The sequence below is a fragment of the Protopterus annectens genome, chromosome 6.part0 (assembly GCF_019279795.1).
Source record: "Protopterus annectens isolate FY-2018-M chromosome 6.part0, PAN1.0, whole genome shotgun sequence".
Classification (NCBI taxonomy): domain Eukaryota; kingdom Metazoa; phylum Chordata; order Ceratodontiformes; family Protopteridae; genus Protopterus; species Protopterus annectens.
In genome coordinates this window covers 10,333,556-10,360,081 of record NC_056737.1, presented here as the reverse complement: position 1 = coordinate 10,360,081, position 26,526 = coordinate 10,333,556, and the positions used below count along the sequence as shown (strand labels likewise).

At 39.0% G+C, this 26,526-nt stretch overlaps 1 protein-coding gene across 4 annotated transcripts in view; it reads right to left on the bottom strand.

The window, feature by feature from the left end:
* Window positions 1-26,526, bottom strand: part of PC (pyruvate carboxylase) — a 2,844,646-nt gene that overhangs the window by 1,643,069 nt on the left and 1,175,051 nt on the right. The gene's annotated exons all lie outside the window — the stretch shown is intronic.

Sequence of the window (26,526 nt, the reverse complement as noted above, 5' to 3'; positions counted from 1 at the left end):
GCCCATTTTTCCCTTATCACTGGGGAGTCACAAGCAAAACAGTAAAAGCTGACTGGAAAGGTACATCTTTTAGGTAGTCCTAAAGGTGGTTTATGCCCTCAATAGCAACTACCTACACCACAAATTACAATATTTCAATTAAAGCCTTGGCTCCACATGTAGTAGCAAGTGTGGGTACTTGTGTCAATGCGAGGATCTACAATGCCCTTTCTATGCATGTCAGTCTTTTCATCCACTCTCCAGTGAAGGCTACAATCACTGGTCTGGTACAGCCAAGCTCATATAACTGATCCTGGATGTATTTTACTACCTGCAAGCCTCCATTTGTTTGGTGGAGAACATCCGAACAGAACAACACACTTCCTCCCTTATGATGGTCAAGCCTGCAGCGTGAACTCATTCCCTTCCTCCCATGCCTGATTCTTCCAGTGCCCAAGCTGCTGTAAGAACTCAAGCCACCTCGACCATAATCATGGCTTTATCCCTCTATGTCACACAACTGTCCAGAGACATCCACGATTGTTTATTTATTTTATTTAACATTTGTTGACTGGGAAAGTCCAACTAGGTTCCACAGATCCTGTTTTCAGCGGGGGCCCGGGGAGAAATGCTCCAGAAGCATGTCTTTAGAATGTGGGAGGAAACCGGAGTACCCAGAGGAAACACACGCGAACGCAGGGAGAACATGCAAACTCTGCACAGAAGGCACCCCAGCCGAGAATCGAACCAGAGAACCTCTTGCTGTGTGGTGACAGCATTAACCGCTGCACCACTACGCCGCCAAATGGCCCAATTATGGCTCAGATTTTTATTCCATCCCACCTAAACATTTTGAATTTGAGATACAATATTGACTATGGTAAGTAAATCATACTGGACAATGCAATTAAAGGCTACTTACACTGCAAATGCATGTTAAGTCAGATCCTATCATATCAATATGGTAACTTAAAAGTACCAATATTAAAGTGTCCTTTCATTTGTAGCACTTGTTCCAGATTGCTGACGTAACATTCAGGTTCACCAAAAGATTTAAAAGCTTTTACTAACTTTGCTCTACCACTGGTTTTTTTTCTTTTATTTCTAATAAACTGCTTCAGCTAAAATTCCCTATGCATTACAAAGAACTAAGATTGTGTCTTACAATTTTCAGTTGTGTTTGAGAAAAGAATTCAAGAACTTCACCTTGAAGGCTTCACTCAAGAGGTGAATTTCTTGAATCATGTTTCTCAAACACATAAACTGATTATAAGAGATCCACTCAATCCCATTTCAGTACTAATATTACGATATGCTCAAAAACAATTCCATGTACACTTAAAGCTTCACTACACACAAACAGATCATCTTTGGTATATTACATTATCAAATTTATCCATCTTCATCATTAGTGATGTTATGACCAGCTACAAACATAACCACTACTGCAGCTCTCTCTGTAAATACTGTAGCACAGTATGGTGCTTCTCTACAAATGGAATATAAAAGACACAAAAATGTGCAAATAGCATTGTAAGTAATGTTTATAATGGTGTTCACAGGTTCATAGGTGTTTATGAGGCTAATGACCACAAGGGCCTTTTTAAGCCTAGCCATGCATCCCAAATCTGTGACAAGTTCTGATACACTTGATAAGTGCAAGCAGAGGCTTGAGAGATGAAACATTTATAAGCTAGGGCCTGGGAGATGAACCATTTATAGGTTGCCTGAGTCCATTAGAGACACTGGTGCCAAACCAGGGATAAATTTCCTGTTCTCCGTCCAATTGTCCAAGTTGCGCTTGAATTGGGTTAGGTAGGAACTCTGCTTCACATGGATGGGAAGCCTTGTTCCAGAGATGAGGTAGTCTCTGGGATACATACCGGTCTCTCCAGCAGGTCCTATTCGTCTCAGCTGAGTGAAGGACAGCCACTGTCATCCCTTTTCACAAAGGTGGAGTATCCACCTATCTGAGAAATTACAGACCCATCAGCCTAACTAGTCTGATCTGCAAGGCCATGAAATGGATTATCATGGACCTCATTAACAAGGGGACTGGCAACCTCCAAACACTTGATCCCACACAGTTGGGCTTCGTCAAGGGGAGGTCATGTATGCTAAACTTGGTTGACTTCTTTGAGACAGTCACTAAAGCCATGGATGAAGGGAAGATTGTGCACACCACCTACCTTCCCCACTCGGGCATAATAGATAAACTCTCTCAGCTAGGCATCAATCCATATGTTACCAGATGGGTAGCAAACTGGCTCACTGATAGAAGCCACATAGCTAAAAAAGGGAAAGCCACCTCAAGCTGTAGACCTGTAACAAGTGGCATACCCCAGGGTTCGGTCTTGGGGCCTCTGTTACTTGGGATATACTTTTCTGAGGTGCAGGCCAAAACCAGTGGGCTATGGCTGACAATGTCTGCAGATGACTGCAAGATGGGTGCGGTCATCAATTCCCCTAGTGATGTGGGCATCCTCCAGAAGGGTCTCACTCAGACAAAAGAATGGTACTAGAAACATAGCTTCAACCTGAACACCAAAAAATGCATCATCGTCCCCTTTGGGGAGAGTGACGTCCCAACAAATTATCACATTAATAACAATGTCCTAAGCACTCAATCAGTCGTGAGGAATTTGGGCACCCAGGTTGATAGCAACCTGAATTTTGACCACCATGTTGCTGCCGTTGTACAGAAAGCCTTCCATATGGCCCACCTTATAAGTAAGGGTATCTCATCCAGGGACAAGGAGGCCATACCATCCCTGTATTCTTCCCTTATAAGGCCCATTAATGAGTAAAATGCCCCTTTCGGCATGAACCTCGCAATACACATGCAGCAGCTGGAGAGACCACAGAGGTTCCTCACCAGGAAAATCCAGGACCTCAAACATCTACCATACACAGACAGGCTAAAAGCCCTATCCCTCTACTCAGTTTTATACAGACTCCTAAGAGGTGACCTCTGTCTGGCATAGAAGGCGATCATGGACTCCACCTTGATGGGACTGCTGCATATCCGCAGGTCAAGCTCCACTAGAGTAACCCACATGCACGGCCTCAACCTGGTCTGTGACATCAACAAGGCTTGTTGGCGGGACAGATTTGTGTCCCAGAGACTCCCTCTCCACATCAAGCAGAGTACCTCTTTAGCCCTTTTTAAGCACAACCTGGATAACTGGACGGGAAACAGAAAATATACCCATGGGATTCCACCCATGTCCCTGCTGGACAGTCGCATTGGGTGCTGATTTGTCTAAATATGGGCTAAACTCTTGGTTAGGCTTAAAAGGACCTCAGGGCCAATAGTTTAGTAACCTCCTATGATCCTATTTATATCTCAGGCAAGGTTTAAGTCTTTAGAACGGGTAATTCTGGTGCTGTTTTGTTTTGTGGTTATGCAGGAAGTTCATCAGTGTGGGGACTCACAATGCCCTGTAAGTCAGGCATAGATCTCCCCTTCAAAGCCTGTAGGAGACAGAATACAGGGATATAGAACCTTGAGGCAGTCTGCTTAGAGCATTTTACTTAAGCCCTGTATTCTTTATGAATTCTTATGAATAAATATTCTTATTTATGAACAGTCTTTAAAAATATGTGTGTGTGTGTGTGTGTATATATATATATATATATATATATATATATATATATATATATATTTTTTTTTTTTTTTTCTTTCTTTAAAGTAACTATTTTTGTTAAGGCTGTGCCTGTTTCTTTAAGAACAGAAAGATATCTGGCTATATTAGTAAGAGTAGATTTGCTTAATGAGCTACTAAATTTAAAATAAAGAGATGAATAAGAAAAGGCCAGTCAGAAACCATTTGTCCTTTGTGGAAAGAGACTCAGTGTGCACAGGAGCAACTCTAGGAAACAAACTCAACCACAGTGAAGATCTTAGAGGAGGTGGAAATTGTTCCTGCCAGAGGAATCTACAGAGAGAGAGAGAGAGAGAGAGAGAGAGATAGAGAGAGAGAGACAGAGAAAGTCAACAAATAATTCCCAGCAGTATAAAACTGAGATAAAGGTACCTGCAATATTTCAACGAAAAATAGACTTGTTTTACTTGGAAAACACTGCCTTAATTTTATGTTTATATGACAAACTGTAATGTTCTCCACAATACACATCTTGACTGTACAAATACTAAATTTGCTGTTATTGCATAACATGTGCATATTCTATAAAATAATGGACTTGTAACAGTTCAGCTTTAAGTATTTGTATGCATTTTCTGGATATTTACGCTTTAAGATATTTAAATGTATCAACATGCACTGCTTTTGACAAGAAATCATTGCTGAAAAGTGTCTAAGTATCAGTGCACTTGGTCAGGTAAAAACTTACTAAATCTTAATACAGAAAGCTGTTCAAAGTTGTTGCTGCAACCTTGAAATTTTCTGATAAGGTCAGAAAGCATAAAAAACATATTCTGAAGCTTTTAGAAATAAAAATTCTACTCATGCACCACTCAAGAATATTTTTCTCAATGAGCTTGTCACAGAAACCCAGATATGTGAAGCATCATAAGAACTGCAACATTCAGATAAGGATGGCTTTGAAATCTTTATAATCTCCATCTATGGCAGATGAACTACGGTTTTCTGAATGACAAAATCTCATCCTACTCTGTACCCAGGGCACTTCTCAGACTACTCAGAAGAAAATCTGAGCTACAGCTGCCCTCCAGGATGGCAGTTATGATGATGACATATTATATGTACACACATCAAGCTGGTGGAGTGAACAAAACTGCAAGAGTCTTGAAAAGAGAAAGGCTGCTAAGAGGCATTAGAACTGCTTTGTACTTCAATATCACTGATTCAGGTTTACAGCATATATGAGAGACTTAATATTACAGAAATCACAAGAGTCATACAACTCATATTCAACTGCTACAAATTATGCAATTAAGGCTCTCCCACAGAACTCTTGGGGGGTTTTTCTTTTTTTCACCCAAAAAAAAATTTTTTTTTAAAACCCCCCCAAAAATTTTTTTTTTAAAAATTTTTTTTTTTTTTTTTTTTTTTCAAAAAAAAAATTTTTTTGGTTTTTTTAAAAAAAAAAAAAATTTAAATTTTTGGGGGTTTTTTAAAAATAAAAAAACCCCCTTAAAAAAAAATTTTTTTGGAAAAAATTTTAAAGGGAATTTTTAAAAAACCCCAAAAAAGGGGAAACCCTTGGGGGGAAAAAATTTTTTTGGGGGAAAAGGGGGAGGGGGGGGGGAAAATTTTTGGGGGGGGTTTTAAAAAAAAAAAACCCAATTAAAAAAATTAAAAAAATTTTAAAAAAAATTTTTTTTTGGGGAAAATTTTTTTAAATTTTTTTTTTGGGTTTTTTTTTTCCCCAAAAAATAAAAAAACCTTTTTTTTTAAAAAAACCCTTAAAATTTTAAAAAAAAAATTTTTTTTAAAATTTTTAATTTTCGGGTTTTAAAAAAAAATTTCCTTTCCCCCTTTTTTAAACAAAAAAAAAAAAAAAAATTTTTGGGGGGGGTTTTTAAAAAAAATTTAAAAAAAAAAAAGGTTTTTTTTTCGGGAAAGGTGGCCCCCCCTTTTTTTTTGGTTTTAAAAAAAATTTTTTTTTTAAAATTTTTTGGGGAAAAAAACCCAGTTTTTAAAAAAGGGAAAATTTTTTTTCCCAAAAAAAAATTTTTTTGGGGTTTTTGGGTTTTTTTTCCCCCTTAAAAACCCAAAAAAAAAACCCCAAAAAAATTTCCCCCCCCTTTCCAGGTTGGGGGTTTTTTTAAAAATTTAAAAAAAGGGGGGGAAAAAAAAAATTTTTTTTGAAATTTAAAATTTTTTTTTTTAAAAAAAAAAAATTTTTTTTTAAAATTTTAAAATAAATTATTTAAAATTTTTTTCCATTTTAAATTTTTTTTTTAAAAATTTTTTTTTTTATTTTAAAATTTTTAAAAAAATTTTTTAAAAAAAAATTTTTAAAGTTTTTTTTCTTTTTTTTTCCCCCCCTTTTCCCAAAAAATTGGTTTAAAAAAAAATTAAAATTTTTTTTTTTTTTGGGGGGCCCAAAAAAGGGAAAAAAAAAAAAGGTTTTTTCCCCCCCTTTTTTTTTCCTTTCCCAAAAACTCAAAATTTTTTTAATAAAACTCCCCCCCCCTTTTTTTTAAAAACCCGGGGGGGGGGGGGCCCCCCCCCCAAAAAGCAAAAAAAATACCCCCCAGAAAAAAAAAGAAAGGCCGGGGAAAAAAAAAAAAGGGGGCCCCAAAAAAAAGGGGAAAAGAAAAAAAAAAGGGGGAAAAAAAAAGGGGAAAAAAAAAAAAGGAAAAAAAAAAAAAAAAAAAAAAAAAAAATTTAAAAAAAAAAAAAAAAAAAAAAAAAAAGGGGGAAAAAAAAAAAAAAGGGGGGGGGGAAAAAAAAAAAAAAAAGGGGGGGAAGTTGGGGGAAAAAAAAAAAAAAAATTTTGGGTTCAAAAACCCACCCCCCCCTTTTTAAAAAAAAAAAAAAATTTCCCTTTTTAAAATTTTTTTAAACCAAAAAAAAAATTTTTTTTAAAACCCGGGGGTTTTAAAAAAAAAAACCCCAAAAAACCCCCCCCCCCCAAAAAAAAAAGGGGGAAACAAACCCCCAAAAGGGGAGGGGGGGAAAAAAAAAAAAAGGGGGGGGGGAGAAAAAAAAAAAAAAAAAAAAAAAAAAAGGTTTTTTTTTTTGGGGGGAAAAAAAAAAAAAAAAATTTTTTTTAAAAAAAAGGGAAAAAAATTTAAAAAGGGAAAAAAATTTTTGGGAAAAAGAGAAAAAAAAAAAAAAAAAAATTTTGGGGGGGGGGGAAAAAAATTTTTTTTTGGGGGAAAAAAAAAAAAGGGAAAAAAATTTTTTTCCCCCAAAAAAAAAAAAAAAAAAGGAAAAAAAAAAAAAAAAAAATTTTTCCAAAACCCCCCAAAAATTTAAAAAAAAGGGAAAAAAACCCTTAAAAAAAAAAAAACCCCCCCCCAAAACCCCCCCAAAAACCCCCCCCCAAAAAACCCCTAAAAAAAACCCCCCTTTTAAAACGAAAACCCAACCCCCCAAAAAACCCCAAAAAAAAAAAACCCCCCCAAAAAGGGGGGGCCCCCCCCCAAAAACGGGGGGGGGAAAAAACCCCGGGGGGGCCAAAGGGGGGAAAAAAAAGGGGAAAAAAAAAGGGGGGGCCCCAAAAAAAACCCTTTTAAAAAAAAAATTGGGGGTTTTCCCCCTTTTGGGGGGAAACCCCCAAAAAAAAAACCCCCTTAAAATTTTTTAAAACCCGGGAAAAAATTACCTTTTTCCAAAAACCAAAAAAAAAAAAAAAATTTTTCCCCTTTTCTAAAAAAATTTTTGGGGGGGATTTTCCCGGGGTTTCCGGAAAAAAGGGGTTTCCCCCCCGGGGGGAAAAAAAAATTTTTCCCCAAAACCCCCTTTGGGAAAAAAAAAAAAAAAAACCCAAAAAAAAAAAAATTTTAAAACCCGGGGTTTTAAAAACCCCTTTTTGGGAAAAAACCGGGAAAAAAAGGGGGGCCCCCCGGGGAAATTTTTCCCCCCAAAAGGGAAAAAAAAAAGGGAAAAAAAATTTTTAAAAAAACCCCAAAAACCCGGGAAAACGCAAAAGGGGGGGGGGAAAAAAAAACCCCCCAAATTTTTAAACCCCCCAAAAAAATCAAATTTTTTCCCCCCCAAAAAAAATTTTTTTTTTTTTTTTTTTTTTAAAACCCTTTTTTTTTCCCCCAAAAAAAAAATTTCCGGAAATTTTTTTCGGGAAAAAAAAAAACCCCCCCCAAAAAAAATTTTAAAAATTTTAAAAAAAAACCCCAAAAAGGGGGGGGCCCCCCCCCCAAAAAATTTTTTGGGGGGGAAAAAAAAAAAAAAAAAAACAAAAAATTTAAAAGGGGCCTTTCCCCCCCCGGGGGGGGGTTTTTTGGGGGGGAAAAAAAAAAAAAAAATTTTCCCGCCCCGGGGGGGGGGCCCGGAAAAAACCCAAAAAAACCCCCTTTTTAAACCCCCCAAAAAAAACCCAAAAAAAAAGGGGGCCAAAAAAAAAATTTTTTAAAAGGAAAAAAAACCCCCCCCAAAAAAAAAAAGCTTTAAAAAACCAAAAATTTGGAAAAAAAAACTAAAAAATTTTTTTTAATTTTCCATGGGGGGGGGTTTTTAAAAAAAATTTAAAAGGGGGAAAAAAAAAAATTCCAAATTTTTTTTCCCAAATTTTTTAAATTTACCAAAAACCCCCCCAAAATTTAAACCCCCGGGGAAAATTTTAAAAAAAAAAATGGGACCCGGGGGGGGGTTTTTCCCCAAAAAAAAATTTAAACCCCCGGGCCCCCCTTTTTTTTTTTAAAAAAAAAGGGGAATGAAAATTTTTAAAAACCGGGGCCCCCCCCCCTTTGGGAAAGTTTACAAACCTTTTCCCCAAAAAAAATTTAAAACCCCTTTTTAAAAAAATTTGGTTTTTTTTTTAAACCCCCCGGGGGGGAAAAAAAAACATCCTTTTTTTCCCCCAAAAAAAAAAACCCAAAAAAAAAGGGAATTTTTTTCCCCCCCCCAAAAAACCAAAAAAAAGGGGTTTTTTTTTAAAAAAAAATTTTTAAAAAAAAATTTTTGCAAAAAGGGGGAAAAAAGGGAAAAATTTTGGGCCCGGGAAAAAACCTTTTCAAAATTTTTAAAAAAAAACCCCCCAAAATTTTGGGTTTTTTTGGAAAAAAAACGGGGGGGCCCCCAAAAAAAAAGGAAAATTTTTTAAAAAAAAAAAACCCCCTTTTTTTGGGCCCCCAAAAAAAAGGGGGGGCCCCCAAATTTTTTCCAAAAAGCTTTTTAACCCTTGGGGAAAAAAAAAAAAAAATTGGGGAAAAAACCGAAATTTTGGGGGCCGGGGGGTTTAAAATTTTTTTTTTGGGGGGGGAAAAATTTTTAAAAAAATTTAATTCCCCTTTTTAAAAACCCCCCCAAAAAAATTTTTTGGTTTTTAAAAAAAAACCGATTTAAAAAATTTTTTTTTAAAAAAGCACCCAAAAAAAAAAAATTTTTACCAAAAAAAAGGGCCCCAAAAAAGCCTTTCCCCCCAAAAAAAAAAAAATTTTTTCCCCCCCCGGGGCCCCCCTTTCCAAAAAGGCCCCCGGGTTTTAAAAATTTCCCCCAAAAAAAAAAAGGAAAAACCCCAAAACCTTAAAAAAAAGGGGTTTAAAGGGGGGGAAAAAACCCCCCCAAAATTTTGGGGGGGGAAAAAAATTAAAAAACCCCCCCAAAAAAACCCCAAAAAAATTAAAAAAAAATAAAAAAATTTAAAAAAAAAAAAAAAAAAAAACCCAAAAAAACCGGGCCCCCAAAATCCCTTGGGCCCCCCAAAAAAAAAAAAAGGGGGGGCCCCAAAACCCCCCCCCAAAAAAAAATTTTTTTAAAAAAACCAAAATTTTTTCAAAGGGGGAAAAAAAAAAAAATTTTTTGGGAAACCCCGGGGGCCCCCGGAAAAGGGAAAAAGGAAATCCCAAAAAAAAAGGGGGCCCCCAAAAAAAGGTTTTTTTTTTTAAAAAAATTTTTTTCCCCTTTTTCCTAAAAAATTTTTAAAAAATTTCGAAATTTTTGGGGAACCAAAAAGAAAAAAAAAAAAATTTTTTTTAAAGGGGGGGGGTTTTTTTTTAAAAGGGGAGTAAACCCTTTTAATTTTGGGAAAATTTTTTCCCCCTTTTTTAAAGAACCCCTTTTTTTTAAAAAAGGGGGGCCCTGGGGAAAAAAATTTTTTTGAAATTTTTCCCCCCCTTTATTGGGGAAAAAAAGGGTTTCCCCCAAAAAGGGGGGGTTTTTTTTCCCATTTTTTTTGGGGGGGTTTTTTAAAAAAAAAACCCCCCAAAAAAAAAACCCCCTTTTTTTTTTGGGCCCCCCCTTTCCCGGGAAAAAAAGGGGGGGGCCCCCGGGGGCCCCCCTTTTTTTCCCCCCCTTAAAACCCCGGTTTTTTTTCCCAATTTTTTTTCCCCGGGGGGTTTTTTAAAAAATGGATTTTTTTTTTTACCCCCTCCCCCCTTTTTTTTAAAAAAAAAACCCCCCTTTTTCCCCGGGGGGGCCCCCCTTTTTCCCCCCCCCCCCTTTTTTTTTTTTGGGAAAAAAAAACCCCCCCAAAAAAAGGGCCCCCCCCCCCCCCTTTTACTTTTGGGGGGGGTTTTTCCCCCTTTTTTGGGGTTTTTGTTTTGGGTTTTTTCCCAGTTCCCCGGGACCCCGCCCCCTCAAAATTTAATTTTTTTAAAAAAAGTTTTAACCCCTTTTTTCTTTCCCCTTTTTTTAAATTTTTTAAACCCCAAAAATTTTTTTGCCTTTTAAAACCCCCCCCTTTTTTTTAAAAAATTTTTGGGGGTTTTTTTTAAAAAACCCCCCCCCTTTGGGTTTTTGGGGTTTTTTAAAAAAATTTTAATTTTTTTTTTTTCAAGGGGCCCCCCCCCTGGGGAATAACTCAAAATTTTTAAAGGGGCCCCGGATTTCCCGGGTTTTTTTTTCCGTTTGGCCCCTTGGGTTTAAAGGTTTTTTTAAAAAAAAAAAAACCCCCGCCCCAAAATTCCCCAAAATTTTTTTCCCCAAAAAATTTTTAAAAAAATTTTTTTTCCCCCTTTTAAAAAATTTTTTTTTAAAGGATTCCGGGGGTTTTTTCCCCAAAAACCTTTTTCCCCCCCCCGTTTTTTGGGCCCTTTTTTTTTCAAATTTCCCGGGGGGAAATTTTAAAAATTTGGCCCTTTTAAAAAAAATTTTTAAAAAAACCCAAAAAATTTTTTTTTTAAAAAAAAAAAAAAAAAAAAAATTTATTTATTCCCCCCTTTTTTTTTTAAAAAAAATCTTTTTTTAAAAAAAAAAAATTCTTTTTTTAAAAAAAAAAAAAAATTTTTTTTAAAAAAAAAAAAACCCTTTTTTTTTTTTTTCCCAAAAAATTTTTTTCCCTTTTTTTTAAAATTTTGGGGGGGGGGTTTTAAATTTAAAAAAAAAATTTTTTAAAAAAATTTCCCCTGCAACCCCCGGGGGTTTTAAAGTTAAAATCCCTTTTTTCCCCTTTTTAAATTTTTGAAAATTTTTAAAAAAATTAAAAATTTTTTAACCCCCCAAAAAAAAAAAACCCCAAAAAAAAAATAAAAAAAAATTTTTTTAAAAATTTTAAATTTTAAAAATTTTTAAAAAAGGGGAAAAAAAAAAAAATTTTTTTTTAAAAAGGTAAAAATTTTTTTTTTTCCCCCCCTTTTTTAAAAATTTTTTGGGAAAAAAAAAACAAAAAAAATTTTTTAAAAAAAAACCAAAAAACCAAATTTAAAATTCAAAAAAACCAAAAAAAAAGGGAAAAAATTTTTTGGGGAAAAAAAAAAAAAACCAAAAAAAAATTTTAAAAAAAAAAATTTCCCTTTTTTTTTCCCCCCCCTTTTAAAAAATTTTTTTGGGTTTTTAAAAAAGGGTTTTTTTTTTAAAAAAAAAAAAATTTTTTCTAAAAAAAAAAAAAAAAAAATTTTTTTTTTTAAAAAAAACTTTCCCCTTAAAAAAAAAAAAAGGGGCCCCCCTTTTAAAAAAAAATTTTTCCCCAAAAAATCTTCATGGATGCTTACATAATAAAAAAGTATTAAAAAAGTGTAATAAAAAAGTATGAACTACATGAAGTAAGAAACTTCTAAAGGGTGTAAACTGAGAAGTTAGAAACTTGTGAAATGTAAATGACTATATTAAACTTTAAAATGCTTGAGTCGACGTGACTTTAAAAAAGGCTTCAGGGATGGATTCCCATTCAGGCCTGGGGTCTTTCAGCATTGAGTACAAGTATCCATTTCTGCTCTGCACTCTCAATATAGCTTTCAATGTCACCTCCTCTGATGTTGGCATGTATAACCTGAATAGCTAAAAATCTAAAAGTATGTGTATGGTGCAAACTAACCAAAATGCCACTTACCCAACTTTCACATGATCGAGCCAAGAACACTGAAAGGACAGAACACCGACGGGGAACCAATGGTAAGTAACCCGTTGGCCAACCAGACAAGAACAATAAAACAGAAGCAAAGACAACACACCGACGTGGGGGGGCTTTGTCCCTCACACCCCCCCCAACTAAATATTCCAACTCCAAGATTGCACTACAGTGGAGGTAAGGGGCAAAAGTCGACATGCTGGCCGAGCAGTTACTTACCGTTAATTCCCCAGTGTTCCGAGCAGTGTTTTGTCCTTTTGGTGGTCTCAGCTCGATCATGTGAAAGTCAGGTAAATGGCGTTTCAATTATGTGTTGGGGACCCATATAAATAAATACATATATATATATATATATATATATATATATACACACACACACACACACACACACACACACACACACACACTTAATTTGATAGTACTTGGGAGACTTTGTCCTTTTTGATTACTTATGAATGAGGAGGAGGTACTACTGCCAGTGGTATGTGCTCCATAGCGAGCAAAGGTTGAGGGAGGAAAAGGATCTGGGGTTCAGCCCACTTATCTAGTAAAAAGCTCTCTGTTCTCACGGGTCCGTTTGTGGGTGAATCACTTAAGTACAAGGAAGAGATGAATTTCAAACCTGAGAACGTAATATTGGATAAGTTATTGCCAGGACTGGATAGGCTGGGACTTGAAACATATATCAGCATGCATATGTTGAAAACAGATCTATTACCACCTGTAATATGATGTTCTACAACAACATAACAACAGCTATGAATGAAAAATTGTGCTATGATGTAATTTATATAGATTTAACTACAGCATTTGACAGGGTCATACACAAAACACTGATCAATAAATTAGAACTAGGTATTGATGTACTCTTGATAAGATAGACAGCTGCATGGCTTACAGATAGGAGATGGCAAATATTATACAGCAACTGGACAGGTGAAATTCTTCGTTACAGTCAGGGTGTCTCACAGGGCTCTGTCCTAAACCCTTACTTGTTTAGATAGTATCTTTCAGACCTAACTTTTTCATCTGAGGTATTCTACAGTTTGGATGCAGATGACCTGAAATTGGGTAAACTGATTACGTGTGTTACAAATAAGGCATGCCTGCAAAATAACTTGATTAAATTGACCATTTGAGCACAGGAGAATAATATGCTGATAAATACATAAAAAAACAAAGTATATGAGATTTGGGAGACATAAATTGAAAGGTGAATATTTAATACATCACGCAGTGATTGAAACTGTAGACTCATTTAAGGACCTGGGTATGTGGGTAGATCCAGCTATGAGTTTTTCTAATCATATCAACCAATTGGTTAATGATAGGTATAGAACTATAGGTTGTATAAAAAGATTAATAAAGTCAAGGAAATAAAAAATGATGAAGTCATTGTTTGTTAGCTACATTAGATCAGAACGTGAATATGGACTAACAATATGGAAACCCTATAAGAAAACAAGCATGAGTAAACTGGAAAGAGTACAGCGGAAATATACCAAGGGCATCCATGGATGTGAAAATTTAGGTTATTACGAAAGCCTACAATATCTGAACTTGTACAGTGTCCCTTACAGACATCTAAGAGGAAATCATATTCAGGTATATAGGGCATTTAGAGACAACTACTTCTGGGAATGTTTGGGGTTATGAGAAAGTACTACAGAATTATCAGACAACCTATGTAGAAGATTCTATAGGAATGAGAAATGTACTAATTGGTTCTCTGACAGAGTAGATGATGCATGGCACAAACTACGAAATTACATTAAAGCAAGTACCAGTTTAGATGCTTTTAAAAACAGCCTGGACACTAACTATGGGAACAAGTGTTTTGGTACATTGGCAAGCTAGAAGGGCATTAATGCCCATGCTTGAAATATTTGTATGTATGTATCCAAGTCTCAGCTGCTTCAGCAGCACAGTGGCAGAGCGGCTACAATGATGATCCAGAGGGTATATGTTCTAGTCCTCTATGAAGCACACATTTCTTTAGTGATACTGCTAATTGATAGAGCAGTTTGAGTTCTGGTACACAGAGTTTGCCCTCTGGATGTGTGTGTGTACATATATATATATATATATATATATATATATATATACACACACACACACACACACACACACACACACACACATATATATATATATATATATATATATACACACACATATATAACATATATATATATATATGTGTGTGTGTGTGTGTGTGTGTGTAATACATACATATATATAGACACACACACACGCACACACACACACATGCATTTTTACATCTGTGTCTACCTGCTCTTCAAAATTTCAATTCTTTGGCCTTAAGAGACAGATTCAACTACTAGGTCACACAAGTGCTGCAGAATGAAGCAGTCTTTCACTTATGCTCAATCCTGAATGTTAAGTGATGAAAGCAGCCGTGACTGGCATCACGAGTTGCTGACAAAGGATGATTCCAGCTGAGCCATCTATAATAAGAAATGAACAGTCAAAAGCCAAACTCAAAGGAAAAGCAAATACAAGTGAAAAAAGGAACTACATGCTGTAAGTAAATATTCTATTTCCTTATAATACCTCAAAAGTACAAATGAAAATGTCTTTCTACTCTGCAAGTCGGGAAATATCAGATTTCACTGTTGAATAAGGCATTTTGCAAGGAAACAGATTAGCCTTTTGGTGGCATCTTAGTATAGATAAAGAACACATCTTTAAAAACATTTCATTTACAATGAAGACAGAAGACCCCTTCCTTTGCCTCTAAAGGCCTCTGTAATATTACCTTTTATAAACTGACAAATGTTTGCTTTGATCAGTTCTGGCAGCTGCATGATGAAATGTTTTTTCTTACCACTCCGAGGGTTAATGGTATTCTGACAGTACTAACATACTTAAGGAGGGAGGAATGGAGAGGCAGACGAAATGAAGGGGAAATGACTAAAAAGGCAGCTCTTGTCATATCAGAGTTGGATTGCTGAGAAGAGGAAGAGTGTCATCTGGCACAACAAGTCAGGACACTGGCAGTGGCGGCACTGAGATCTAGTCAGCTGGTGCTCTGTTGAAAGATTAATGATGCTGTCACCACATAAAGAACAGAGCTGTACTGTGGACTCAACCACCTAAACAATAAAAGAATTCTTTTATTAGCACCACAGCTGAGATGAAGTCTTTAAAATTGCCAGTGGGTACTGACTGACAGAGCAACAGACTGGCAAAGGGTCTTGTAATTTTAGGCATGAACTCAAGTACAGTTAAAATCTCAGTACAAACACAGTGAATGTATTAGTCTAATTTTTCCTAGTAAAATAAATTAACTGGAAAATGTTTTGTTATATGGAACACAGCTAAAATGCAGTCCAATAAATATAAACAGCATACATTACACCATATATGTGTATTTAAGTACTTTCAAATATCTCAGCTCTTTACACACAAAAATACAGAACAGAACAGACTAAAAAAAGGGGCCGAGTAGCAAATCTGACTAACCTCCCAGCATTTCTACAAAATAAAGACAGGCTACCATAGGTTCACTACTCTTTGTTCACTTGGTGTGGGCACAAGTTACATACAAAGGTTAATTGTCTCCTGCAATGAGCAGAATGTTGCATAAAAATGACCATCTCTAAACCTGCCCTATAATGTGAACACAAAATTATTTTCCATATATCATGCAAAAAAAAAACAAATTCAGTTATGTGGCAATACTGAGGCAGAACTGAAACTAATCTGCCCCTTTCCTCATGACTGATCAAGAAAATATGTTTGTTGCTCAAATGACACTGTTCTTGAAAGTCAGATTTACAGGGGGCTTACATGGGATCTGCATTGGGCACAGGCTCCTAATCAATCAGAAGGTCTGCATGAGTAATGCATGAGTCACACGTGAAGACAGTTGATGGTATATTCTTCTGTGTTCTACATCTAGATTTTTTTAAGGAAGTTTTCCAGCTTTGCCAGTTGGATTATCATACTCAATGCAGCCAGTTGCATGGCCTTGTAACTCTTTATGTTAAATAATGCTCTTAAACCTGCTATAACCTCAAATATTTTTATTAGATGCTTAGAATATGGAACCCCTGCTACGTGCACTATACCATCCTTTTACTGGTACATGCATGGGGCCATGCACTGACGCACCTTACCAAAGCAGAACAAGCGACATGACACTGGCCATAATGCCTGAAAGCTTTCTTCCTCCATTTCCTTTATGGAGGTTAATGAAGACAAACTGAAACTGGTCCCACTGGGATCAGTGCTCAACACTGGTTACCAAACTGAATAGTTAAATGTTGTGCACAGGTCTTAGCACATGAATTAAGTGGATGAAGGAAATGCTGTGGATCTACTGCAGGTACTCCCTGTCATTGGCTCACAATGGCTAGTAAATGACCTCCTGAAAGCTTAATCTTAATGCAGTCATACCACAGTAATTAAACCCACACAAAACATTAAGTCTAAAAGTCCAACTTGTTCCATAACCTTAATTCTACGTTCTTAACCCTAAAAGTTCCAGTGTTTCCTAGATTTAATCCCAAACCTTGCTCCTTAAACCTAAAACTTCTAATCACATCCTAACCCTAATCCTAATCTTTCTAGCTCCCTAAATCTAATCTCAAACCTTCTTCCCTAACCCCATCCCAAACATTATTCCCCAAGACTAAAACTGCCAGATGCTCTCTAACCCTACTCCCAAACCACACCTCATAACCCTAACTCTAATCCTGCAAATCACTCCCTAACCCCTAAACTTCCACTTGCTCCCCAAGAAGCCAGAGGTAATGCCAGCTAAATGAAACAGTTAAAAATATAATCATTTTTTTCCTTCATGTTCATCTGCAGTGAATTAGGGACCAAAATTAGGGATCATTATGTCGCTACACTGCATCAGAAAGCCTTTTATCTGGCCCATCTAATTTCTAAAGGCATCTCCACTAGAGCCAGAGAAGTTTTAATTCCTCTTTACTCATACTTATCAGACCCATTACTGAATACAACACATCTTTTGGCATGTATTTATCTAAACATATCATAAAACTTGACAGACCTCAAGGATTCATAACTACAAAGAACAGTGGCCTCAAAAATTTTAGTTATCAGGAGAGAATAGCAGCCCTTTCCCTGTATTCAGTCTCTTACAGACACTGCCAAGTAGATTTATGTTTAGCCTTTTGTGCCATGGAAGATCCAACCCTCCTCGAGTGGTACCAGCTGTTTAAACAATTATTAAAATCAGTTATATTTTCTTTCTGTCCAGCTATCATTTGAGGTGAAGGGCCACTTGTAACCAGTGATTTACCTGCATTTGTAGTGTTTATGGGAAAACTTTAACATGAATCTATGCATGCCCCTCAGGGTGCTGTCTCAAATTGTTCACTCCCACACATAACTCTACCATGTCACTGTTGTAGTTGTCAGTAATTAGGGTCCTTAGGGCCCTTGCAATGTTAGAAATAGGTCCTTAGGGCCTTGTAATGTTAGAAACCCTGGCATGTAGCCTGACTGAAGAAACTCCAGTTGTACTTGGTTGCATACCGTTAATTCAGAGGTGATCTCTGCCTGACATACAAGGCCATGTCCAACCCAGAATTGATGGACATGCTCCACCTAAAAAAAACAAATCCCCAAGAGCCACACGCTCTAGGGATCTAAACCTCACCACAACGATAAATAGGATGTGCTGGAGGGATAGATTCCTGTCCCAGAGACTCTCCTTGCTTTGGAACAGGATTCCAATCTACATTAGGCAGAGCCCCTCACTGACACTCTTCAAGAGAAACCTTGACGAGTGGATGGGAAACAGAAAATATACCCCGGGGATCACTGCAGTGGCTCTGCTGGACAGAGGCACAGGGAACTAATAGCTCTGCTGGACCGAGGCACAGGGAACTAATCTAAGGGGGCGGAGAAAGCCAACACATTCTGGCTAGGCTTATAGATGCCCTCGGGCAGATAGCCTAGTACTTACCTATGAATCTATGTGAAAGGAAGCTCACTGTAAACCTATCATTTTCCAGTCTTCATAATGCCAAGTTGGTGTGCCTTAAAACAGTCACCAAAGGGGAAAAAACATTTCTGATTTTGCTTTGGTTCAAGAGTGTTAGATTTGGAGTGATCTTGATCAAGATGACTCTTTGTGGTTGGTATTCATTAGGTGAAAAAGCGGTCTGCATTTTGCTGAGACTTAATATTCAGGTTTGCTTCAAGCCTCTTGCTCAACAGTAGTACTCCTGGGTGGAGGGGAAAAATGGGATGCTAGAGTAGGAGGTTGCAAATTGGAAGGCCTAAGTGCCAAAAAGGCATTCAAGATTCCTTGAGAAAAAGCCTGCCAGTCTGGGGAAGGATCCTGTGTGGGAGACAAATGTTTTTGTTTGTGTTTCCTTTTGAGTGGAAGGCCTACCCTAGGCTGAGATGGTTAGGCCAACATAGGCTTAGGCTCCGGCCCCAACATCAGCAAGATCTCAATCGAAAAGGCGAGAGATGTACTGTGAGGAGCATCTGATGGAACGTGCCATGGTTTCCCTTGCCGTCCAAAGCGGATGTCTGCAATATCTCTGCAGACGTGCTCAAGGAACCCTCCCTCATGGCGAAGGAGGAAGACCAGGCACTGCATGTACCTTCAGGCCTTCACTGGCTTTGAGAGGGATGTTTGGGATCAGAGACGCAGCCAAAAATTCAAGCCTTACCCTTTTCACCTTTTTCTTCAGGGGCTCACCTGACAGACCTGGAGTACCTTCCATAGAGAGTGCCAGTCACTTTAGTCTCTGGTTCTCAAGAAATATGTTAAGGGAAGATAGACAACTGTAGAATATTTTATGAATGAACGCCTGACAAATGCCACAGGCCTTGTAGTCATGATCAGAACCCAGAAAGACCACAAAAATACCTCACTAAAAGAATCACAGGCCTAAAGCAGATGCTCTATGCTGACCACCTTAAAAAACTCCAGCTATACTCTGTCGCATATCGTCTACTCCAAGGCGATCTCTGCTTAACATACAAGGCCATGTCAAACCCAGAGCTGTTGGACATGCTACACTTAAATAAATCCCAATCCCTCAGAGCCACACACTCCAGGGATCTAAATCTTGTCATCACAATAAACAAAACATGCTGGAGGGATAGGTGCCTGACCCAGAGACTCCCCAGACTCTGGAATAGACTGCCCATACATGTCAAGCAGAGCACCTCTTTGGCCCTCTTCAAAAGGAACCTTGATGATTGGATGGGAGAAAGGAAATTCAGTCCGAGGATCACGTCAGTCGCCCTGCTAGACAGGGGTCCAGAGAAGTAAATAGTGTGGGAAGAAATAGCCAGGGAATTGTTATGGCTAGTTTTGTATAGGCCCTAGGGCCGATAGCCTAGTACCAACCTATGACAGAAAAGACACTGGTCATGTCTTGCAAGCATGCAGTAGCAAAAGCACAAATAAAACTTTTCCCCAACAGGGCACTTATCTCAATGGAGAATAACTTTGGCTATCAGATGAATGGTAGAAGCTGTCATTTGGACTGGCAGCAGAAAAGTTCTGAGGATGGTACATGAAGATGTCACTTTTATGACCAACACTGCCTGTTTTCTATGCAATGTCGCACATACCTGTGTGGGGAATCCCTCATGGTATGAATACTGCAACATGGGAATAGAAGGACATCAGTATTTGTGAGGGTATGATTAAGCACCAAGATGGCCAAGGGTAGTGGGTGAGGTTTTTAACTCCCTTGCTCACATATGAAGCCATGGCTGCAGTTTCTAAACTCAGTGATGTTGACTGCTTACATTATGCCAACGTTAAAGAAAGTCTACTTGTTATAAATTAACACCAGTGCTGTACAGAAAGACATTTAGAATATACAAGAGAAAAGCAGATGAATGCAAGACTGAGTATACTGCTGAATAAGTACTTAACTTCACAAAAGGATAACTGGATGTAAGGTCACCTCATTTGAGATCCTTACAGATTTTTTGATCAGAGAACCAGTCCTTATCACTACGCCTGAGCTGGGTGGAGTGTATACCACTGCTGAAAAGGCTTTGGCCAGAGTCTATCTGGACTGGAAAGGAGGGCAAGGTAGCAAGCAGGTGGGTGTGTTTGAAGCCATCCCTAATGATGCCATAAAAGGGAAGGACTCTGACAGTACAGTACGGTACAGTACAGTACAGTACTTAGTGTGCCTGCTGTCACACACAGCCTGGTATAGAGGCAAACACATGCAGAAGGCAATACAGGAGAAACCTAGGCAGAGCCCATGCCTCCATCTGGGGCTGGTGATGTGGTTACTTCAGAAGGGGAACTAGTTAGATGTGACTTGGGATATCAGCCACAGCAGAAGTGAGGTATTGGGTTAACCCTGGAAGGTGATGGTCTCAGGGGGGCATTACGTGATATCAGTCAGTCAGAACTTGAGGCGCCACTGAGTAGATGGTACCAGATTTTCTTTGGAAGGGGAGGGTCAGTAAGAAGGAGTTGAGGAAGGCTCAGTGCTCAGAGTCTACTTTGCAGGACTTGGAGGAGGTAGCCAGAGTGGCTCTGGACACTGAAGGGCAGAGCCAGTCCACATACTCGGACAAAGGATGGTTGTACAGATAATGGAGCTCAGGAGGAGTACAGGGAGAACTAATATAGCAGTGGGTAGTACTTATGGCCTACCTAATGGCACTTCTGGTCACAGTCCATATTCATTTTATAAGCCATATGGGCATAAAGTACAAAAAAAAGATCATATGCGGAATTATTGTTGGCCTGAGATTGCAAAGAATGTAATAAAGTACTGCAGGACCTGTGAGCAAAGCCAAAATGTTGGAATGGCTGGAGACAAAACCAAGGTTGCTGTGATGTCCTTGCCTGTTAATGAGGAACCATACTAGAGAGTAGCTATGGATATTGTGGGAACTCTGAATAACCCAAGTTTCACAGGTAAAAATATACCCTGGCAGGGGAAGATTATGCCACTATTTCCCAGAAGTTGGGAGTCTGTCTTCCACTGAAGCAGAGAAGGTAGCAAATTCTTTGCTATACATTTTCAGCAAGACAGGTTTTCTTAAGGAAATACCGGGATAGCAGTGCCAGCTTTAGCCCTGCTGGTATGTTTGTGGAACTGCTGTGGGGTAAAGCAGTTAAAGACTATGCCCTACCATCCACAGCCAACTTGTATGGAGGAGAGGTACAACTCTACCACACTGATGGTATTTAAAGACCAATGCAAGAGAGAGTGGGATAAGTATATTCCCCATCTTCTTTTTTGTATACAGGGAGGTGACTTAGGAATCCACAGGTTTTTCACCCTTTGAACTTATGTACGGTCATAGGGTAAGTAGGTCCTGGATTTCACTTGTGTTGAGTAGGAGGGGAAGTGTGATTCTCACTAGGAGTTTACTGTGGAGTATGTCCTAAAACTCAGGACGAGGCTTAGGGACTTTATTGGTATGTCTCAGGAGCTCCTAGCTCAGGCACAACAGCAGCAAAAGGCCTAGTATGACAGGACAGTCAGAGGATTCTGTAGGGCAACAAGTGATTGTACTTTTCCCTTTGACACAACAAACTGCAGGCAGCCTTGGACAGCCCTTTTACTAATGCAGAAAAAGGTAAAGCTTTGTCAAGTACAATGAAAAGTTGCCATGTAGGAGTCCAAAGCTCAAACTCAAGATAACATAATAAAGGCCTATCATTACAAAGGGGCATCTGTATTTAATATCTGCAACGAGCTGCAGAAGAAGCTAGAGGGAGACCTGGAGGTAGACTTCTTCAGTGATGCTTGATCTGACACCTCAGTGGACATGATGCGACAGGACAGACCCTCACCCTTGCAGCTTACCACTAGCTCGGTACAGAAAATCCGAGCAGTACTACAGGAATTTGAGGATGTTTAGTGGTACACCAGAGTGCATCCATCAGGTGGCACAACAAGCAGACCCAGGACCCCAGTGACCAATCATTCTCCCTACAGAATGCATGAAAGAAGAAATGAAGGACACTGGAATTGGGAGCAATCCAAGAATAAAATGACCTTTGGGCCTCATCAGTGGTGCTGATGCCAAAGAAAATGATAAGACCCAGTTCTTTGTGGACTACAGAAAACTGAGCAGTCACAGAGTCAGATGCATACCCATACGTACAGATGAAGCCCTAGAGCAGCTGGGTCAGACTAAGCATCTTCTTCTTTCGGCTTTTTCCCAGTTAGGGGTCGCCACAGCGGATCACCTGTCTGCTCATGATTGGCAGTGGAGTTTTTAACTGTGTCGAGTTGCCAGCCCGGCACCCAACCTTCCACAGAAGGCACACACATGCACACACTCACACTTAGAGCCAGTTTAGAGTGTCCATTCCACCTACAGCATGTCTTTGGGATGTGGGAGGAAACCGGAGCACCCGTAAGAAACCCATGCGACCACAGGGAGGACATGCAGACTCCGCACAGAAGGCACTCCAGCTTAGGATCGAACCGGAGAACCTCTTGCTGTGAGGTGGCAATGCTAACCGCTGCACCACCGTGGCCGCCCTGGGTCAGACTAAGCATCTAACTATGCTTAATTTGATCAAGGGTTACTAGCATGTACTCTTAACACCTGCAACCAGGGAAAGGTCTGCTTTTGTGATCTCATTTTAGCTGTATGAGCTTAAAAAAATGCTCTTTGATATGAAGAATGCTCTAGCAACCTGCCAGAGAATGGTAAATTGCAGCTCAGCAGGAGATTATACCCTTGCTTATCTGAATGATGTTTCCATTTACAGTTGATCCAGGGAAGAACACGTGCCACATTCCTCTGAAGAGTTGCTCAGACTGCAAAGGGCAGGGTTGATCATAAAGTTTAACAAGTGTCTGGTGGTTATGACAGGGTTACCATATCTGGGTCAAGAAGTAAGAGGTGGAAAGATTAAACCAGGTTGATGCTATTCAAGCATGGCCCATCACTACTACAAAGAAACAGGTACAGGCATTCTTAAGGACAGCATGGTACTATAGAAATTTGTTCACCAGTAATGCGTGATAGCTACTACCCTTACAGACCTTATCAAGAAAAGAGGGACCAAATAATATTGCCTGGGAAACATCCTGTAAGGAGACATTTCAAAACTCAAGGAGGCTCATAGTAGCTTCCCAGTGTATTTACCAGTCCTGAATATAGTCAAGAATTCATATTACAGGTAGATGCTTCTAGATATGGGATGGGAGGTGTATTTAGACAGGTTTCCTCAGAGTGCAAAGAGCACACCACTGTGTACTAGTGTCGGAGACTTCAAACCTGGGAGGAGTCTTATGCAGATATAGAAAGAGGGGAAAAGCGAGTATAGTCTGAGCTTTGCATAAACTACAACTGTAACTGTATGACAAAGTTCATTGTGGAAAAAGACCATATCCATTTAAAATGTCTACACAAAACAAGTGGACAGAATGGAAAGCTTTTTAGATAAAGTTTGGACTTGCAGTGATATGTCATTGCTATCTAACATAATGGCTATCCAACATAAAAGTGGGAATGCCAACAGTAATGCAGATGGGCTATCTAGAAAAGATACTGGCTAATGCATCCAAAAAATGTACCCTTAAATTCTTAAGGGATGCCTCCAGACTTGCTTGAGGTTCTAATGGAAGGAGAAATTTGAAGCAAGTGGCAATGCCAGTTTAAAAGAAAAGCAACTGTGAAATCAAGGGTAATGCCAGGCTAAATGAAACCGCTACCCATGTTCTTTTAGCCAGACTGTAATTTGTAAACTAGTAATTGAAACATAATTGTGTGCACTTTCTTGCTATTACTTCAGCAGTAGTAAGACTCAAACCCCATCAGTGCCAGCCATCTTGATGTCAGTAGGTGACTGAGTGTCGCACTTAAAGTCAGTGGTTTCAATCCCCCAACACACTTGGTGGCAGCGGAGCCAGTCCACTGTCATATTCCCTACATATGTTCTAATTACTCAGCTTCCAGCAAGAAACACCACCAGCAGCACTGCTCACACTTAAACAGTTGTTTGAGCAACAGTCCATGCAAACAGGGTAGGAGAATGAGGGGCTGGCTGTGCGACTTACTCACGAGAAATGTCAAATCAAGCAACTGCAGTACAACCAAATAGTTACCAGTAGCACTAGCCAGTACTATGACAACAGGAAGTACTTAACAATGTATTTGCTAGCTCCAGGACTGCAGTATGAAGCAGGGATTTAATGCAGCGTGAGACAGAATGACAAGATGACACTGTATGGGCCAGAGAGGCTCCCCCACATATCCCCAAAACTGTACTGCAGTATTGTGTTATAAAGACCATGCATGTACGGGGGGAGGGGGGCCTGTCAAGAACAGTACAGAAGGAAAGGTTGACTAAGGGCATGAAGGAGTTAGAAGATGAACACGTCTGGTTATCAGTGTTTTAAACTAAAGGGGAACAACACAGTCAAGTGGACAGCAAACAGGTAATTAGGAGCTAAGAAAGATGGAGGGGGGTAGGACTTTGCTGCAAGGAAAAGTACAGTTGTGTAAAATCTTACCATAATGGTACATGTCCTTCTCTTCACTGTTGCAGTATTCCTTACAATAGGGATCCTCTGCCAAGGGAGGCCCAACTTCCGGCCAGTATACCAAAGCCTTTAGGTTGCTAAAAGTACACCATACATCAGATGTATGCTCCCCGCATACACTGTAGGGCATAAAGGTGATGTCCAGATGTACCTTGCTCAGAACTGAGAGCCACAATAGGAGCACCTATCTAAGAATTAGAGATAATCTTGGGGGGGGGGGGGACAACAGTGAAATGGAAGGCCATCTAAAATTACGGTAAGATTTTACACAACTGTGCCATGTCCTTCCATTTCACTGTTGCCATATTCCTTACAAAAGGGAAAGTGCAAAAGCTCAAGAGAGGGAGAAAGGACCAGCAGATCTCTCTAGGAAGCCATTAAGGATGACTCTAGCAAAACTAGCTCTGGCCCTGGATATCACATTCAACTTATAGTGCTAGGTAAAAATATGCACAGAATTCCAGGTAGCTGCCTCAAGAATAGAGTTTGTATCTAAACCATTGAAAAAAACACCAGAAGTCGTCACAGCCCTAGTAAAATGAGTCTCAACTGAAGAAGGAAGGCTCTTGCCATGAAGAGAATAACTAAATAAATAGCTTTAGACATCCAAGAAGACACAATTTTCTTGGAAACAGCCAATCCCAAATATCTGGGATGAAAAGAAACAAAAAGCTGATCAGATTTGCAAAAAAACTTTGGTCTTATCCAAATAAAATCTGAGTTGTCTATGCACCTCCAAACTGTGCAAAACCTTCTCTCTAGCAGACTGTGGAGAACGGAACAAAGTGGTCAAATAAACAGACTGATTAAGTGAACTCATTCACCACTTTGGTCATAAAAAAAGGATTAGTATAAAGGGACACCCTGTCCTTATGGAAAACTAAAAAGGGGGAACAGCCAGAAGGGCTTGAAGCTCAGTCACCTGTCTGGCAGAAAAGCCAACAAAAAAAAACAGTCTTCCAAGAACAGTGCTGCAAGGAAGCTGGAGCCGCAGGCTCAAAAGAAGCCTGAGTCAATTTCTGCAAAACAAAATTAAGAGTCCAGGAAGGTGGGACAGGCTTCCAGGGAGATCTAATATGAAGGATGCCTTTAACAAATTGCTTAGCCTCAAATCTAGGGGTTAAAGGGGGTGCTAAAGGCAGATAAGCAGAAACAACTGACAAGTGGGCCTTAACAGAAGAATATGCCAACCCAGCATTAAGCAGTTCACATAGATAACAGAAAACCAAAGGAACATCCGTAGAAAGTGGTTCCAGGTTATGAGAAAAACAGAAAACTTCTTCAATTTGGCTAAGAAGGATTTCCTAGTAGTGGGTTTCCTGGTCTCCTGCAGGACCCTAAGCACGTCCTCAGAAAAAGGGTGCCTATATGGAATCAAAATCCTATCGCCCACAGTGTCAGGTGAAGGGTAGACAGGTGGAGATGGATGAGAGATCCCTTGTGTTGTGTATGTCCATGCTGTGAGATAACTTGTGATGACTGCCCTTGGCTAAATGCAGACAAAGAGGGAACCAATGCTGTCCAAGCTACAAGGGAGTGACCAGCAAGATTTTGGGAGCATCCTGTTTTATCTTGAACAGGACTTTTGGAATGAGAGGAAGAGGAGGAAAAGCATAAACAAGCACCTCCTTCCAGGAAAAAGAGAGGGCATCCACCTTCCAGACCAGAGGGCAAGGAGCTCTGGCACAAAAAAGAGAAAGTTGTCTGTTCAGAGGGGAGGCAAATAGATCTACTTGAGGAGTACCCCACTGGTGGACAATGCCCAGAAACACATTCACTCATGGAATTGTGATATGGACCTGCTCAGTGAGTCTGCCACAAAGTTTTGATGTGAGGGAATGTAAACTGCCTGAAGTGTTACTTGATACTATATAGCTAGCTCCTACACTTGAAGTGCTAACCTGCACAGGACGTTAAGATCTTGCCCCGCCTGGTTGTTGACATACCACATCACTATGGTAATGTCTCTCAGTACCTTGAAAGGCCCTGGAATGAAAAGAGGATGAAATGCCTGAAGAGCCAGCAGAAAAGCTCTCATCTCTGACACTGATGTGATCTTTACTTTGTTGGGACAATAAGAGGCCCTGTGCTGAGAGCCGAAGGAAGCCCCCCCCCCCCATATCACATCTGAAGCATCTGT